A 14,705-nucleotide genomic window follows, 5' to 3' on the forward strand; every position below is an offset into this window, starting at 1 on the left:
CAGATCAGTTCTCACTTCTGCCCTTAGAGAATCTATGTTGCCATTAATGGTTTTTTCTATCCTAGCTATTATCGACATAACTGTTACCTGAAGTCTATTTCCAACATCTTGCTTAGATCCATATCCATTAGTTCTATGGCAGAGGTCACAGTCTCTGAATTTTTCCTGTGATGGAGGTTCCTCCTCTTAGTCATCTGTTGAGGGGTAGTTGAGGGAATGTACAGAGTCCAAATTATTGACCACAACTCAAGTAAGCTGCACTTGTTTTATAGGGACCTTAGGGTTGTCAGCTTCTTGTTCTTTTAGCCTGTCCTCTTGGGGTGGGAGGGCCTGCCGTGCTGTTCCTCAGTCAACCCTGTTTGGAGAGAATTGCCCTGTCCCCTGTAGGGAGGAATGGGCCCAGTGAAAACTGGTTTTGGGGGGGTTTTATTCTCTGGAAGCTTTCCCTGGTGGCTTTCCGCATCTCTTTGGAGAGTCAGAGCAGAAGAGACTGTATCCAAACCTCTGTCTCAGAACAGATAGATTGCAGCCTGTTTTTCAGTAAGCACTTCAGGCCACACTGTCTCTATTTCTGTCTATGCTGTTAGAAACCACACCATCCTGGGTTTTGTGCCCCACAGCAGCCCTCCTAGACCTCGTTTGCAGGTCCAAGCATGTCCTGCCCTTTGTGCTTCTAAAACCACTAGCTGCCCCAGTTCACTAGGGTGCCCCCACAGCTCCAGGTTTCAGTCTGGGGGAGCTGTCCTAAAGTCCTTTCCCTGCCACTACTGGTTTGCAAGTCTGTGCCCCATCCCCACTGTGGGAGGCTTTGTGCCTAGGTGGCACAGGATCCCAGAAGCTCCTTCCCCCTTCCATTTATCTTCTAATATCTGCCTGTAGAATCATAGCTCCCCACTTCATACCTCAAAACCAACTACCAGAGATATTCTGTTTGTAGAGATCCAGATATATCTTCTTACATCTCAGGGTGATTTTGCAGGTGTTCAGAGTGGTCTGGTAGATATCCAGCTCAATTCAGGGAACTGGTTGAAATAGGGTCCCCTACTCTTCTGCCATCTTGCCCCCTGATCCCTTCTTAATTTTAATTTAGAATAACTCCCTGGCTTTTTGGTTTTGTTTTTCATGATACTGACTTAAAAAAAAAAAAAAAGTACAGGTCAGTTGTAGAATGTCTGACATTTTGGGCTTTTCTAATTACATTCTCATGTTTAGATTCACATTGAATATTTCTGACAAGAATAATTTACAGGAGATAATGCATTCTTAATGCATAATATCGAGGACATATAATGCCAGATTGAACTACTACTACTTTTTTAAAAAGATTTTATTTATTTATTTGACAGAGTGAGAGAGAGCACAAGTAGGCAGAGAGGCAGGCAGAGGGGGAGGGGGAATCAGGTTCCCTGCTGAGCAGAGAGCCCAATGTGGGGCTTGATCTCAGGAACCTGAGATCATGACCTGAGCCAAAGGCAGAGGCTTAACCCACTAAGCCACCCAGGTGCCCCTGAACTATTGCTATTAATGCTAAATTAATTACTTGGTGAAGGTGATGAACATTAACTCTTTTTATTTAAAATTATATCTAATAAGCACTGAGTAATGTATAGAATTGTTGAATCATGATCTTGTACACCCAAAACTAATATAATACTAGTGTTAATTATACTTGAATTAAAAAAGTTATATTTAGTAAGTGATCTATGTAACTCTGTGAGTATCTTATTTCCTACAATCCCACATCCCAATTTTAGTGTTCTTTGATGGTATTTACCTAGATAAGCTATTACACTGGAGATGGCAAAATGGCTAATCCTATCTATTAACCAGAATTTTTCTCAAAATATGAGCCGCTCCTTCCCCATTCCTATCCCTTTTGAATATCACAGTGGATTCATGAATTATTTTAAAATTTAATGCATTAAAATATATTACTATTTCTATACTTTTTGAAACTCCAGTAATATCAAATTTAGCCCAAAGGAGCCCCTTTCAGTATACTCTTCTGTCCTTTTGCTATTACCTCATTTGTCACTGAGCACTCCTTTGCTTTCTGGAACCCATGCTTACTGTAGATTTTTCCTGTCCCATATCTGGAATCAGCCTGTTCTCCAAAATGCTCAGCTCCTTTTATTAGGGAATGGTATTTAAAAACTAGTATCTGAGTAGTATGTATTTTCCTTACTGGGGTACCATTGTTCCTAGGCTATTCTTTTTTTTTTTTTTTAAGATTTTATTTATTTGACAGAGAGAGATCACAAGTGGGCAGAGAGGCAAGCAGAGAGAGAGAGAGAGGAGGAAGCAGGCTCCCTGCAGAGCAGAGAGCCCGATGTGGGACTCGATCTCAGGACCCTGAGATCATGACCTGAGCTGAAGGCAGAGGCTTAACCACTGAGCCACCCAGGTGCCCCTGTTCCTAGGCTATTCTAATGGATAGAATTAGGCAGTATATTTTAAAATGAATTCCAATTCCAATTTAGCATTACATCATTTTTCTCAGCTTTTTAATGGTTATATTTATATTTTTTCTCTCATAGTGAGAACTTTGATTTCTTATAATGATATATTTACCTATTTGTCATTTTATGCCATACATTCAACAGTTTAAGAATTAAAATAGTATTGTGACTAACAATAAAACTTTTAGGTAAAATTTAACATTGTCTTTCCTCTTATAATTGATCCCACTAAGACTTTATAATTAAGACACTATTTCCAAAGATGCTTGAATTAATTCTGCTTCCTGAATGGCTGTATTATCAATTTAATAGACAATTAGATTAGATTCACTTGTTTCTCTTTGTATTCAGTTTTAGGGTTTGCTTTTTTTTTTTAATCTTTTAATTTTAGCCTTCTTTTTTAAGAATATATAGAACATTTACATAGCTCAAATTATAAGCTATATTAAAATATTCTTTATCCTTCTACTATTCCATTTTATACCAAATTGGTAACCATTTTCTGTCCTTCCTATGTTGTTGGGGTTTTTTTAATTTGCAAAAACAAGCAAATGTGTGACATCTATTCCTATTACCCCTTCTTTCTTATACAAAATATAGCCTACTACAATTGACCCTTGAACAGCATGGGTTTGAACTTCACAGTCCATTTATATAATGGATTTTTTTCAATAAATACACTACAATAGTGTAAATGTGTTTTTTCTTCCTTATGATTTTCTTAACATTTTCTTTTCTTTAGCTTATTTCATTGTAAGAATATAGCATATTATATATATGTAAAACACAAAGTATTTTTTTTTAAGATTTTATTTATTTATTTGAGGGAGAATGAGTGAGAGAGAGCATGAGAGAGGAGAAGGTCAAAGGGAGAAGCAGACTCCCCAAGGAGCTGGGAGCCCGATGCGGGATTCGATCCTGAAAGTCCGGGATCATGACCTGAGCTGAAGGCAGTTGCTCAACCAACTGAGCCACCCGGGCGCCCACAAAGTATGTTTTTATTAACTATTTTGTGTCATCAGTAAGGCTTCTGGTTAACTCTTAACTTATAAGCTTCACAAGTTGTTACTGTTTTTTTCTACACCATCCCCTCCCCACCAACACCATCCAGTTGGGATGGCTAAAATAGGCTGGAGTTGGGTTACTTCCCTTCTTCCACATCACTTAGGCTTTGATTAACTAGTTTCTCCTGAGAGCAGGACTATTAGGAACAAAGAGCTCTGGCATGTTTCCAAATGGTTCCTTTTCCCTTTCGTCTGCCAGAAACTTGAGGGGATTTTTCTTCAATATTTACTAGGAGATCCTGCTCAAGCTCCAGGGGGTACATCTCACAAAATTGTGGCTGCCTACTTATGACTGAGTTTTCCTGGCTTTTTATGTCTCTGAATTGTCCATACTGAGACGTCACAATTCATCAGTTATAATTCAAACTGTAATCTTTGTTCTGTGCCTTTGATCTTATCCCCAATACCAAGCTACTTGATTTTATAGCTTTATGTTAAGTATTAAAATAAGTCATATAAGCCCTTCAGCTTCTTTTTCTTTTTTTTTCACAATTGTTTTAATATCATAAGGCCCTTAGCATTTTCATGTATATTTTGGGATCAACATGTCAATTTCTATTTAAAAAGTCTTGGAAATTTTTATTTGAATTGTTTTGAATCTATAAATCAATTTGGGGAAAATGTATATCCTAATGATATTAAGTGCTCCAACCCATGAACCAGGTATATCTATTTAGATCATTATTAATTCTCTCAGTAATATTTTCTAGATTTTTAAATAAAAGTATAGTTAACAGTAATATTTTATAATTTTTAATGTAGAAGTTTGGCTTATCTTTTATAAAATTTATTCCTAAGTACTTTATGTTTCCATGTAACTGTAAGTAGCATTTTCTTGCATTTTTCAACTGCTTGGTGCTAGTACAGAAATGGAATCATTTTGTATAATGACCTTGTACCCTACAAACTTACTAAATTTTTATGATTGAATTCTATCTCTAGATGTGCAAATTTTTGCTTCATGAAATTTAAAGCTCTGTTGTTTGAAGTATATATATTTAAGATTGTTGACTTCCTAGTGATTCCATTTTATCATTATTAAATGGCACTCCATCCTTCTTAAAACTCTTGGTCTTGATATCTACTTTGGTATTAATATAATCCCCAGTTTCCTCCTGCTTTCTATGTATTTGTGTCTTTAAATTTATTTATTTATTTATTTATTTATTTATTAAAAGAGAATAAAAAAGACATTATTTTTGAAAAATCAATCAAATTTATGTATTTAACTTTATTTATATATATTTATATTTATATATTTATTCTGCCTCTTTGAGGCAGAAATCTAAGTTGATTTTGCCTTTTTTGTCCAGTTTGACAATTTCTGCCTTTTAATTGGAGTGATTAGACCATTAACGTTTGATGTAATTATTGATATGATTTAGTTTATATCTATCTTCTTGATTTTTTTCATTTGTCTGTTTTGTTTATCTTTTGTTTTTCTCCTATGTTCTTTCGTGTTTATGAAATTTTTTTATTTCACATTTTATTTCCTTTATTGAATTATTATCTCTATCTGTTTTTGTTATTTTTTAGTGGTTGCTGTAGGGGTAATAGTATATGTCTGAACTTATCCAGGTTTATTTATAGTCAATACTGAACCATTTCGTACTTCACAACTCCCAGTTCAGAAATGCAATGACCGTACAACAATATAATTTCATTTACACAATCCATCAAAGCTTTTGTGGTGTTTCAGCTAACTGACTGTGATGTTAACAAGGTGTTGTAGCTGTCTTTCCATTCCTGCTGGGCCAGGACTCCTATGTTCCCCAGCATTGCTGGGCCGCTAATATTTCTGTTTTATTCTCCACACTTTAGTAAGCCTCACCCAGCTTACCTTGCTCATATCAAGCACAGCCCTTGGTCAAGGACTTGTGCAAAACTCTCCAGTCCAATCACCATGAAAACTTCTGGGGTGTTGCTCTGTGCAGTTCCCTCTTTGGTGTTTGCCCTGCAGATTTCAGCTGCTTCGGCTTCCTCAAGTCAGCAGGACCATCTTGCTCTGCTAATTCCATTCCACTGCTTCAGTGCGAAAATTCCCAAGCAGGGAGGTGGGGTTAATATGAGGCTTTCCTTGTCAGTTTCTCTTCTTTCAGAGATTGCAGTCTTTTACACACTGTTGTCAGCTTCATATTTGTACACTGGGGGAGGGCTAGTTCAGTATCTATTAGATCTACTCAAAACCAAGAAGCTTTAGGCACTTCTTATAATGAATAGAATATGTTTCAGGGCACAGGCTCATGCAACCTGTAAGTTAGAAACTTGTAGAGTTTACCTTCACTTTGCTATTTACAGAATTTATCTCTTTGAGAGTCTCTAGTAGTGTAACTGGAGTTTAAGAAGATATTGTGTAGGTTCTTGAGGCATTCTGGAAGAATTTAACTTTATTTTATGTATTCTGAGCATTTCAGAATTCTCCAGTTTCCCTCTGCTTGCTTCTCCTTTGCCTTCTTCATTCTCTTTTTTCTCTTTCCTATGTTTCTTCAATTTCTCTCTCTCTTTTAAAAAAAATTAACATACACTTGTATAGGGGATCATATGGGCCCAACATTTTAGGAGGCTTGGTGGATATTAACTCATTTAATTATTGAACGCAGTGAGTAAAGCAAAAAGGAGAGTAGTGGATGTAAGGCAAGTGAGTGTGCCTTACCACTTGTTTTCCTTCTGGAAAATTAAGTGAATTGTTTGTCTTGCTCTCCCCACCTTTCTTAAACTATTAGAAGAAAACCTTTGTTATGTTTGTTTTGGAGAAATGTAGAACGATTATGAGCAACATTTTAGGTGAATTGTTAGGCAATTAACTCCCCTTTTTGTTTCCCCTTCACTCTGTAGAGACTGGAAGAAGTTCTTGCCCTTCCTCATATTATGTGATTAATTTTAATACAGGAAGAAACTCTGCCAAATATTTTGTTTCAGAAAACTTTCAAATGAGGCAGATCTGGTAAGCTAAGTTTCAGCTCAAGTAATAGTTACTTAGAAAAGAAAAAAAAAATTAAATATAGGACTAATTTAACAGCTTCTAAGAGCCTGTCTGGATTTATTTATATTTTAAAATGTTTTTCTGGCTCTGGGATAGTTTTTCTGGCTCTTTTGTGGCAGTCAAAATGCCACAAAAGAAGTACAAAAACATGACTTTCAGTGTCCAAACAATCTGGTCTAGAAAGTAAAGCAAATTGAGGGAACAAATTAAAACACAACATTACCTCCATTCTCTCTTATGTTCCACAGTTAAAACATCCAGTGCCTTCATGTTTTTCCTTTATCAGGACAACGCTCTCTTCAGAGAATCTGGCACTTTAGTTCTCAAAGGCCAGAGTGATGGAAAAATCATTTGACCTACAGCAGCAAGGGTACCAAACTGTAAGAGGACACGGGGAGCCAGCATTCCAGTCTTGACTTTGGCCTTTGCAGTGCAGACCTTCCCAAATGGCTGTACCAAATGTTTAAATTTTTACCATGAATATAAAGCCTCATTCCTGGCCCATGCATATTGTTATTAGGCCTTCATAAATCAATCAACAGACATATCTCACTCCAGGTAAAATGGAAAATCTTTCTTATATGACAGCTAGTCAGAAGGTGGCCTCCCTCTTTCCTGGACTGGAATTTGTATTTGTCTGCCAAAGCTACTGTGGCTATTTGAGAGCCAGATTAGGCCCTCACAGGGGAGTTGGGGTCATTGTTCCCATCAAATGCCACCTCAGAGCCTACACTCATACTTCTCCCTCTCTCTGGAACACTTCTCTTCATGACTCATGACTAACCACTTACCCTCAGGCTTCCACTTCGAGGTTACCTCTTCATAGGCGTCTTTCTCAGTCACCCAATATAAATGGATTCTCTAGACACATTATGATTCTTATGTTCTTGTCCTTCAAAGCCTTTATCTCACTACACTAGTATGTCATTTATCTCTGTTTATTGCTTGTTTCTTCCACTGAATCCTGTGCTCCATGAAACCAGGAATCATTTATATTTGACCAACCACAACAAACACGGTCTCTAGTATAGAGCCTGGCTCATAGTAGGCGTTCAGTATACATTTATTGACTAAATTAATGAACCACCTTTTCTCTACCCACAACCCCACAGAGGACTATGGAAGCTACATGGAGAGAGCTTCAGCAGCCAAACATGGAGTGGGGGGTGTGCAAATTTATCTTATCCAAAATTATGCAGATGATTGACAAAAGCACCCTGTGGCAAGGGTCAGAAATATGCAGGATGAATCATGAGAAGCGAGGTCTCTGCCCTCTAAAACCAAATAAGGAAACCTGAAAGCACACAAGTCATGTTTAACGAGGCACCTTGTAGAAACCTAGGGTAAAGGGCACGGCTCTTGTTGCTTATTTTACAAATTGAGGTTTTTAAAAATTTATATAGCAGTGTTACTAATCTACCTCCCTGTGGGTAAGATGATGAAAGTAATTAGCACAGGGGAAAGTAACACCAAAGAAAGTCAGCTTATTGGAATAAGAGCTTTCAGAGCACGGGTACAGAGTAAAGCATTTGACATCATCTTTGAGCCAACTGCAGAAATACTTGTTTGAGTAGGCTTAAGTGATAACTGAGCATTCAACTAAAAGGAATGTATTCCACAAGAATATCACACCAGCTTTCCAGTGTAATAGAGAACTTTTGGAACCAATATACACACCTTTAATTCTAATCTGGGGATGGCAAAGAAATTGTATCTGATGGGCTAAGTCTAAGTCCACTGGCAGTGGCTGCCCAGAGTAGTAGACTGTGACAAATTCTAAGGGCGAGTCTGGGCTCAGTGAGGAAATGAGCCATACCCAGTAGTAGTGTTTGATGGGCAGAGAATAGGGATTAAAACTAATCATTCCATGTTGCTGTCATTACCAGTTAAACTAAAAAAAATAATAATAATACGTTTTATTAATTGGGATTTTGATTCAGACTGTAGGTAGGGGTGACATGATGGCCAACTTGAGGGAATAACACCTCAAGTTACAGAAGTAACATTAACATCACACCCAAATAGGTGCCATTTTGCCCCATCCCATAAGGAATAATCTCCATTCAAGGTCCATGGCCTTCAGAATGCCCCCTTTTCTAACCCTTTCTTGGAGCTACCTTTTACCTGTGTGATCCTTGCTTCCCTCCTAGACCAATTAGCCCATTCTCTGGTCTTCTGCAAACTCTTAGTGTAACTGTACACAGAACATTGGATAAATGATCACAAGGAAATATTGACTCAAAATTCTAAATCCTTTGATTCCAGGGCTTTCATACCTCTAAGATAGATTGCATTTAAGAAGTGTGGAAATCTCTCCATTTTTTTCATCAAGAAACCTGGGCAACCCCACAATCTAATTCTAATAGGAGCTGAGTCACAGAGAGACTTTTTATAATATTAAACAGAAAATCAGCTATAAGAACAGGGCTCCATTTATAATTCCTAGTCACAAGATCAGGCAACTGGACTAGTTATAGTTTTTAGGAAAATACATTTCTTGATTTATAAATAAAAATTTTTGAGGGGCGCCTGGGTGGCTCAGTGGGTTAAAGCCTCTGCCTTCGGCTCAGGTCATGATCCCAGGGTCCTGGGATTGAGCCCCGCATCGGGCTCTCTGCTCAGTAGCGAGCCTGCTTCCTCCTCTCTCTCTGCCTGCCTCTCTGCCTACTTGTGATCTCTCTCTCTCTGTCAAATAAATAAATAAAATCCTTAAAAAAATTTTTTTTTGAAATCTAACAATGAAGCAAAAAAAATGCAAGATTTTTTCATATGTGTTTTTGTTTTATTTGATTTTTGTTGTTAAATATAAAAATGTTTACAGGGGCGCCTGGGTGGCTCAGTGGGTTAAAGCCTCTGCCTTTGGCTCAGGTCATGGTCCCAGGGTCCTGGGATCGAGCCCCGCATCGGGCTCTCTGCATGGCAGGGAGCCTGCTTCCTCCTCTCTCTCTCTCTCTCTGCCTGTTTCTCTGCCTACTTATGATCTCTGTCTGTCAAATAAATAAATAAAATCTTTTAAAAATGTTTACAGAAGTCGAGAAAAATTTGGGCCCTCTTTAAATTATATCCCCAAGAGATATCTTCATCCTGTAGGGATATATTCACCCTTCCTTTTCTAGATAAGCAGTTGAACAATATTCCATTGACTTTTACAGTCACTTTCTGGGTTACAGTCCTCCTATGACATAAACAAGTCAAACCCAAATCTTGGTAGAGGGTAAATAGAAATCATCTGTCATACTGAGGACATTAAATCATGCTCTTCTAAATTTCTCCTGATTTTCCATTAATGAGGTAAAAGTTAATTAATGAGGTATTGACATAGAAATTCATATAAAGTTGGTAAGGTTCATATTGTTTATTTTTGAAAAAATATTTTCCCATAAAATCTGACAAAATGTTTTGTGTACTTGTTAACATATAGTTAATGTATAGTTGTTTGGTATGGCATAGTATAGTATTGTACAGTATAGCTATGATGTTACTAATTACACCTACCTGTTCCTGTGATTTAAACTCTTGTGCATCTCCATTGTCTGCACAGATTAAAGTTCAAGTGTTTTAAAATAGCTTGCAAAACCCAACTTAATCTGTTATTTCCTATCTCCCTAATTTCATCTCCCTTTTACCTTTTACCTATGATCTCCAAAAGTACCAAATTGCTAGCAATTACCAGCACGCTGGCCTTTCCTTGCACCCTTAACTTTGGCCATGTAGCTTCCTCTGCCTGAAATTGCCTGTCCTCCCTTCTTTGCTTGGTAATATTAATTTATCCTTAACTAGCTTCTCCTTATACCACATCGCCATTTATGCAGAGGTAGGTATTTCTCTTTTGCTTCATAAATTGTTGAGTTTTCATCTCTATCATTATGGAAATAATTGTTAGCATTTTATATGTAGTCTCTCCATCTGGAAAGTAGACACCAAAGGGTGCTGAGTCCTTAAGCATCTCTGTTTGGCTCAGATCATGATCCTGGGGTCCTGGGATCCAGCCCGGGATTGGGCTCCCTGCTCAGCGGGAAACCTACTTCTCCCTCTCCCACTCCTCCTGCTTGTGTTCTCTTTCTCACTGTCTCTCTGTCAAATAAATAAAATCTTTTAAAAAGAAAGAAAGAAAGTAGGCACTTGCAGGGCCGTGAACAATATCTTGGTGTGCTTTGTGTACTCAGTGCCATCTCAGTGCCAGTGTCTGGCTCATCAGAGGCCCTCACATATGTGGCTCGATGATTAAATTAATCAATGGAGAGAATTCATCATCTCAGATAATGAAGGAGAAAGGTGTACAATAACTGTAATTCATTGTGATGAGGCACACACACACAACCCAAAACAAAAAAGTACAAATTCGACTCGTTTACTTACTTATGACTGGAGAGTTTATATTACAAATAGGATGAGTGAATCCCCACACAGATTGAAGAGGAGAATTGAACCTGGTGTCACTTCTGCTTCTTGATTCACTCTCCTCTTCTCCCGAGTGCAGCCACGGCACCATCCTCCCTTCCCCAGTTCCTTCCCTGATGACAAGATCATCCTTCCACAGTCACCTCTGCTCACAGCTAATGTTCTTTCCTCTCAACTTTCATAGCACTTTCAGTCTACACTACTGACTTTGCATTTTAAATGTGACCTGTACCCTTAGACAGTTTTTCTGTGTTCTGTTTTTTCTATTAGGTCATAAGCTCATGGCGACTAGAAACCATGCTTCTTTTTTCCCTTGTAATTCCAGCGGTGTGTCTTGCACATGGAAAGGGTCTTACACAACATGTTGTACATTATGCAACAACTCGGGAGCAAAAAGAGCTTGAACTGAAAATCAGGAAACCTGAGTTGAGAACCCAAGCTTTCACTTAAAAGCTTTGTGACTGAGGGAAACTTCCTTAACTTCTCTAAGCTTCAGCTGCATGATACATGAAATCAAAATCATGTTACTTCTCTAACAGAGTGGTCAGAAGGATAGCATGAGATCATGTTAGTAACGTGTTTCAACTGTGAAAGGCCCTTCAAATATTAAGTAGTACTATTATTTTGGAAGAAACACCTCACTTTTCAGGATCTCTCTTTCTATTAACTCCTTTATCTGTTCCCAGCAGCTATTAATAATTTCTAGGCTCTTGATTTTTATCTGGTTTCTCAGGGAGGAAGACAGACATTTACCTCTATCAGTCCCTCTTCTCCTCCAAGAGTTTCAGAAATGCTGGTTTCCTGCTTTGCTTCTGGGTGCTATAGCAGTGTGTGAACTGGTAGCCACTATAAGAAAAACAAGCCTTCGTAACAGAGGAGGTTTATAACAAGCAATATAGTCTTTGTTTGCTCCAACTTTTAAAAGCATGATTTTAAAAAAAAACTATAAAAGTAATACAAGTGCATGAGAGATCATTAGAAAAATAAAAATGAATAGGAAAAAAAATCACAATAAAATTATCCATAATCCCATTACAATTATTGATAATGCTTTGGCATACTTATTTCCAGAATCTTTTTTATGCTTATATATTTTAACATAGTTCTAATAATTAATCATTAATTATTATCCATAATAATTCAGATGTTTGATAAACCAACATTTTAATGGTTACAAAGTTTAAATGTGGGGATTACCTCATTCTTGGACATTAATTTATTTTTAATTTTCATCATTAAAAATACTGCTATGATTAATATCTTTCTATATATCAGCTTTTTATTTCTTTCTACATATAAGATGATTTATTCAGGAAAAATCAATAGAAGTCATTCCTGTGTCAAAGGGCTCAAATATTTCTTTCTTTTCTTTTTTAAAAGATTTTATTTATCTGAAAGAGAGAGCATAAGCGGGGGTGGGGGAGTTGGACTGGGGAGTTGGCTGAGAGACAAGTAGACTCCCTGCTGAGTGGGGTGCCCTAGTAAGGTCTCAAGGCAGGGCTGGAGGAGGGGGAGTCCATCCCTGGACTCTGAGATCATGACCTGAGCCAAAGTCAGATACTTAACGGACTGAGCCACCCATGTACCCCTCAGAGGGCCCAACATTTCTAAGCCTCTGATGATCTGTCTTAATTTGACTTCCTTTGAAGAATCCTACCCTACACTGAGTGGGGCAGCCTGAATGGAGGACACATCATGATTTAGGCAATTTATTGTGATGATGGTTAATGTTAATAAGATGAAAAGAGAGAAGTGGGCAGATCTGAGGCCATATTATTTAGAAACAGAAATGACTATAGCTCTACTCTCCAGTATAAGAGAGAATATGCAAAGAACGTTACAGGGTATTTGAAGCATTTTTTTTTCCTTACATAAAAACTATTTGTTGAATAATATTTCACTTTGCTTCCTTAACACAGAACTCTGATTTAAAGACATTCTATCAAATCCTTCCATGAACTTTAGGAATTGCTTTATGAAATCAAGACCAAAATCCAACCAGATTTGAATCTCAGAGCTGAGAAATACAGGGAAGGGTGATACTTTCAGAGAAAGGCTGAATTTTATCTTAAGGAGATGGGGCCGGTAGCCAAGCTATATCACCGAAACGACTTCATTTGGAACTTTTTCCCTAATTTCAAAATAATAAGGCCTTGGCATAACCAGCTCAGAACATTATTTATAGTTATTTGTTTAATTAAAAATGAGGGAGAAGCAATTCTACCATTACATGCAATATTTTGGTAGAAGTTTTCTGCTAAAAAGCAAACAACATGCATTTGATTTGGACTCGCTCTCAAGATGATGTTTGGAAAGGAACTTTCCAAAAAGGGACACAGTGTTTTCTTCTCTTACCTCTCTAAAACAGTGGAGTTCTAAGTTTCCCTCTCTTTTTCTTCTAAGATAAGATTGTTGACAGATACATACAAGTCATTGGAAGGTTTGGAGATTTGCTGTAGTTGCTTTGTTTGCATGTTTGCTTTCTTTCCTTTCGTTCTTTCTTTTTCTTTTTTTTTTTTTTTTTTTTCATGTTTGGTTCTTAAAATGAGAGAGAGAGGGACAAGAAGAGAAATATTTGGTGTTTTCTCAGGCAACAATTTGGAATCGTGCCTTTGATTTATGCTTTGGTTTATCATTGAGGACGTTTAAAAGCAACTAACTAGGAAGATGTACACCCTAGCTAATTCCCAGCAGCAGCTTCTGCAGGCCCCAAGTGAAGAGATAGTTTCATTTCTACCCTGAATCTTGATTCAAGGAAAAGTTAGACCATCTTGCAGTCAGGGATGACATTGAGAACTCACGGTTGGGTAAAAATCTCTCTTTAGTTATATTCTATGAAATACACAGGAGTCTTTGGTTGTTTAGTTCAGTATGAATGAAAGCCATTTTATTTTTACCTTAACCAATAATTTGTTAGGACTGAAACCAGAAATAATAAAACATCCTCTTCTTTAATATCCTCTCCCATGTTTTTCCAGCCTTAGTGGGACATCAAAGACTCCTGTGCCGTCAGCTTCTAGAAGTTAGCTCGACTGTCTGAGGGTTCAGGTGAGAAGCTGAGGAGGAGGCTCACTGTATATTACATAAATCTTCTAGCTTTGTATTTTTAAATGATCATTTCCTCTTCAAAATCTTGCTAATGTGTTTTTTTTTTTCTTTTTTAGTTTTTTACTTTCTCTTTTGTAATATTCTTGTTTAGCAACAGTTGACAAGGTAAGCAGTAAATGAGAAATCACATTAGAGAAGAGTAAGGTTTTCTGCGACTGGCTTCTTTTTTTTTAAATTTTTTATTTTTAAAGATTTATTTACTTATTTGACTGACAGAGATCAGAAGTCGGCAGAGAGGCAGGCAGAGAGGGACGGGGAAGCAGGGTCCCCACTGAGCAGAGAGCCGATGCGGGGCTCAATCCCAGGACCCTAGGATCATGACTTGAGCCGAAGTCAGAGGCCTAACACACTGAACCACCCAGGTTCCCCAAGACAAAGATTTAATCAGAGTAGAGAACAACTGCGGATGTGGTCCCCCATCCCCAAGCACATACTGCAGGAAAAGAAGCATCAGGGAACAAGTAATTTACAAAAGGTAGACCTTCACTGAGGTCTGCGACTGGCTTCTTATACATTTTTTTTTTTACATCCCAGCAGTTTTGTTTCTTAACTTATCTATTTACTTGAAAACTAAAAATAATTATATGTATATGAGGGAAAATCAATTCGTAGAACAGATTATAAAAATGGAAAATCTTACTGCTATATTCCCCAAGCCCCATAGCTTTCTACAAAGATAAATTTCTTCCT

The 14,705-nt window shown here is 37.5% G+C and overlaps 1 protein-coding gene across 1 annotated transcript in view; it reads right to left on the reverse strand.

Annotated features, from left to right (window-relative positions):
- OXCT1 (3-oxoacid CoA-transferase 1) overlaps window positions 1-11,086 on the reverse strand; it is a 343,538-nt gene extending 332,452 nt beyond the window's left edge. The window contains exon 1 of the mRNA XM_047730975.1: window positions 10,866-11,086. The gene's annotated coding sequence lies outside the window, so the exon portion shown is untranslated. The remainder of the gene's footprint in view (window positions 1-10,865) is intronic.
- Window positions 11,087-14,705: the final 3,619 nt, after the last annotated feature.

The sequence above is a fragment of the Lutra lutra genome, chromosome 5 (assembly GCF_902655055.1).
Source record: "Lutra lutra chromosome 5, mLutLut1.2, whole genome shotgun sequence".
In the NCBI taxonomy this organism is placed as follows: domain Eukaryota; kingdom Metazoa; phylum Chordata; class Mammalia; order Carnivora; family Mustelidae; genus Lutra; species Lutra lutra.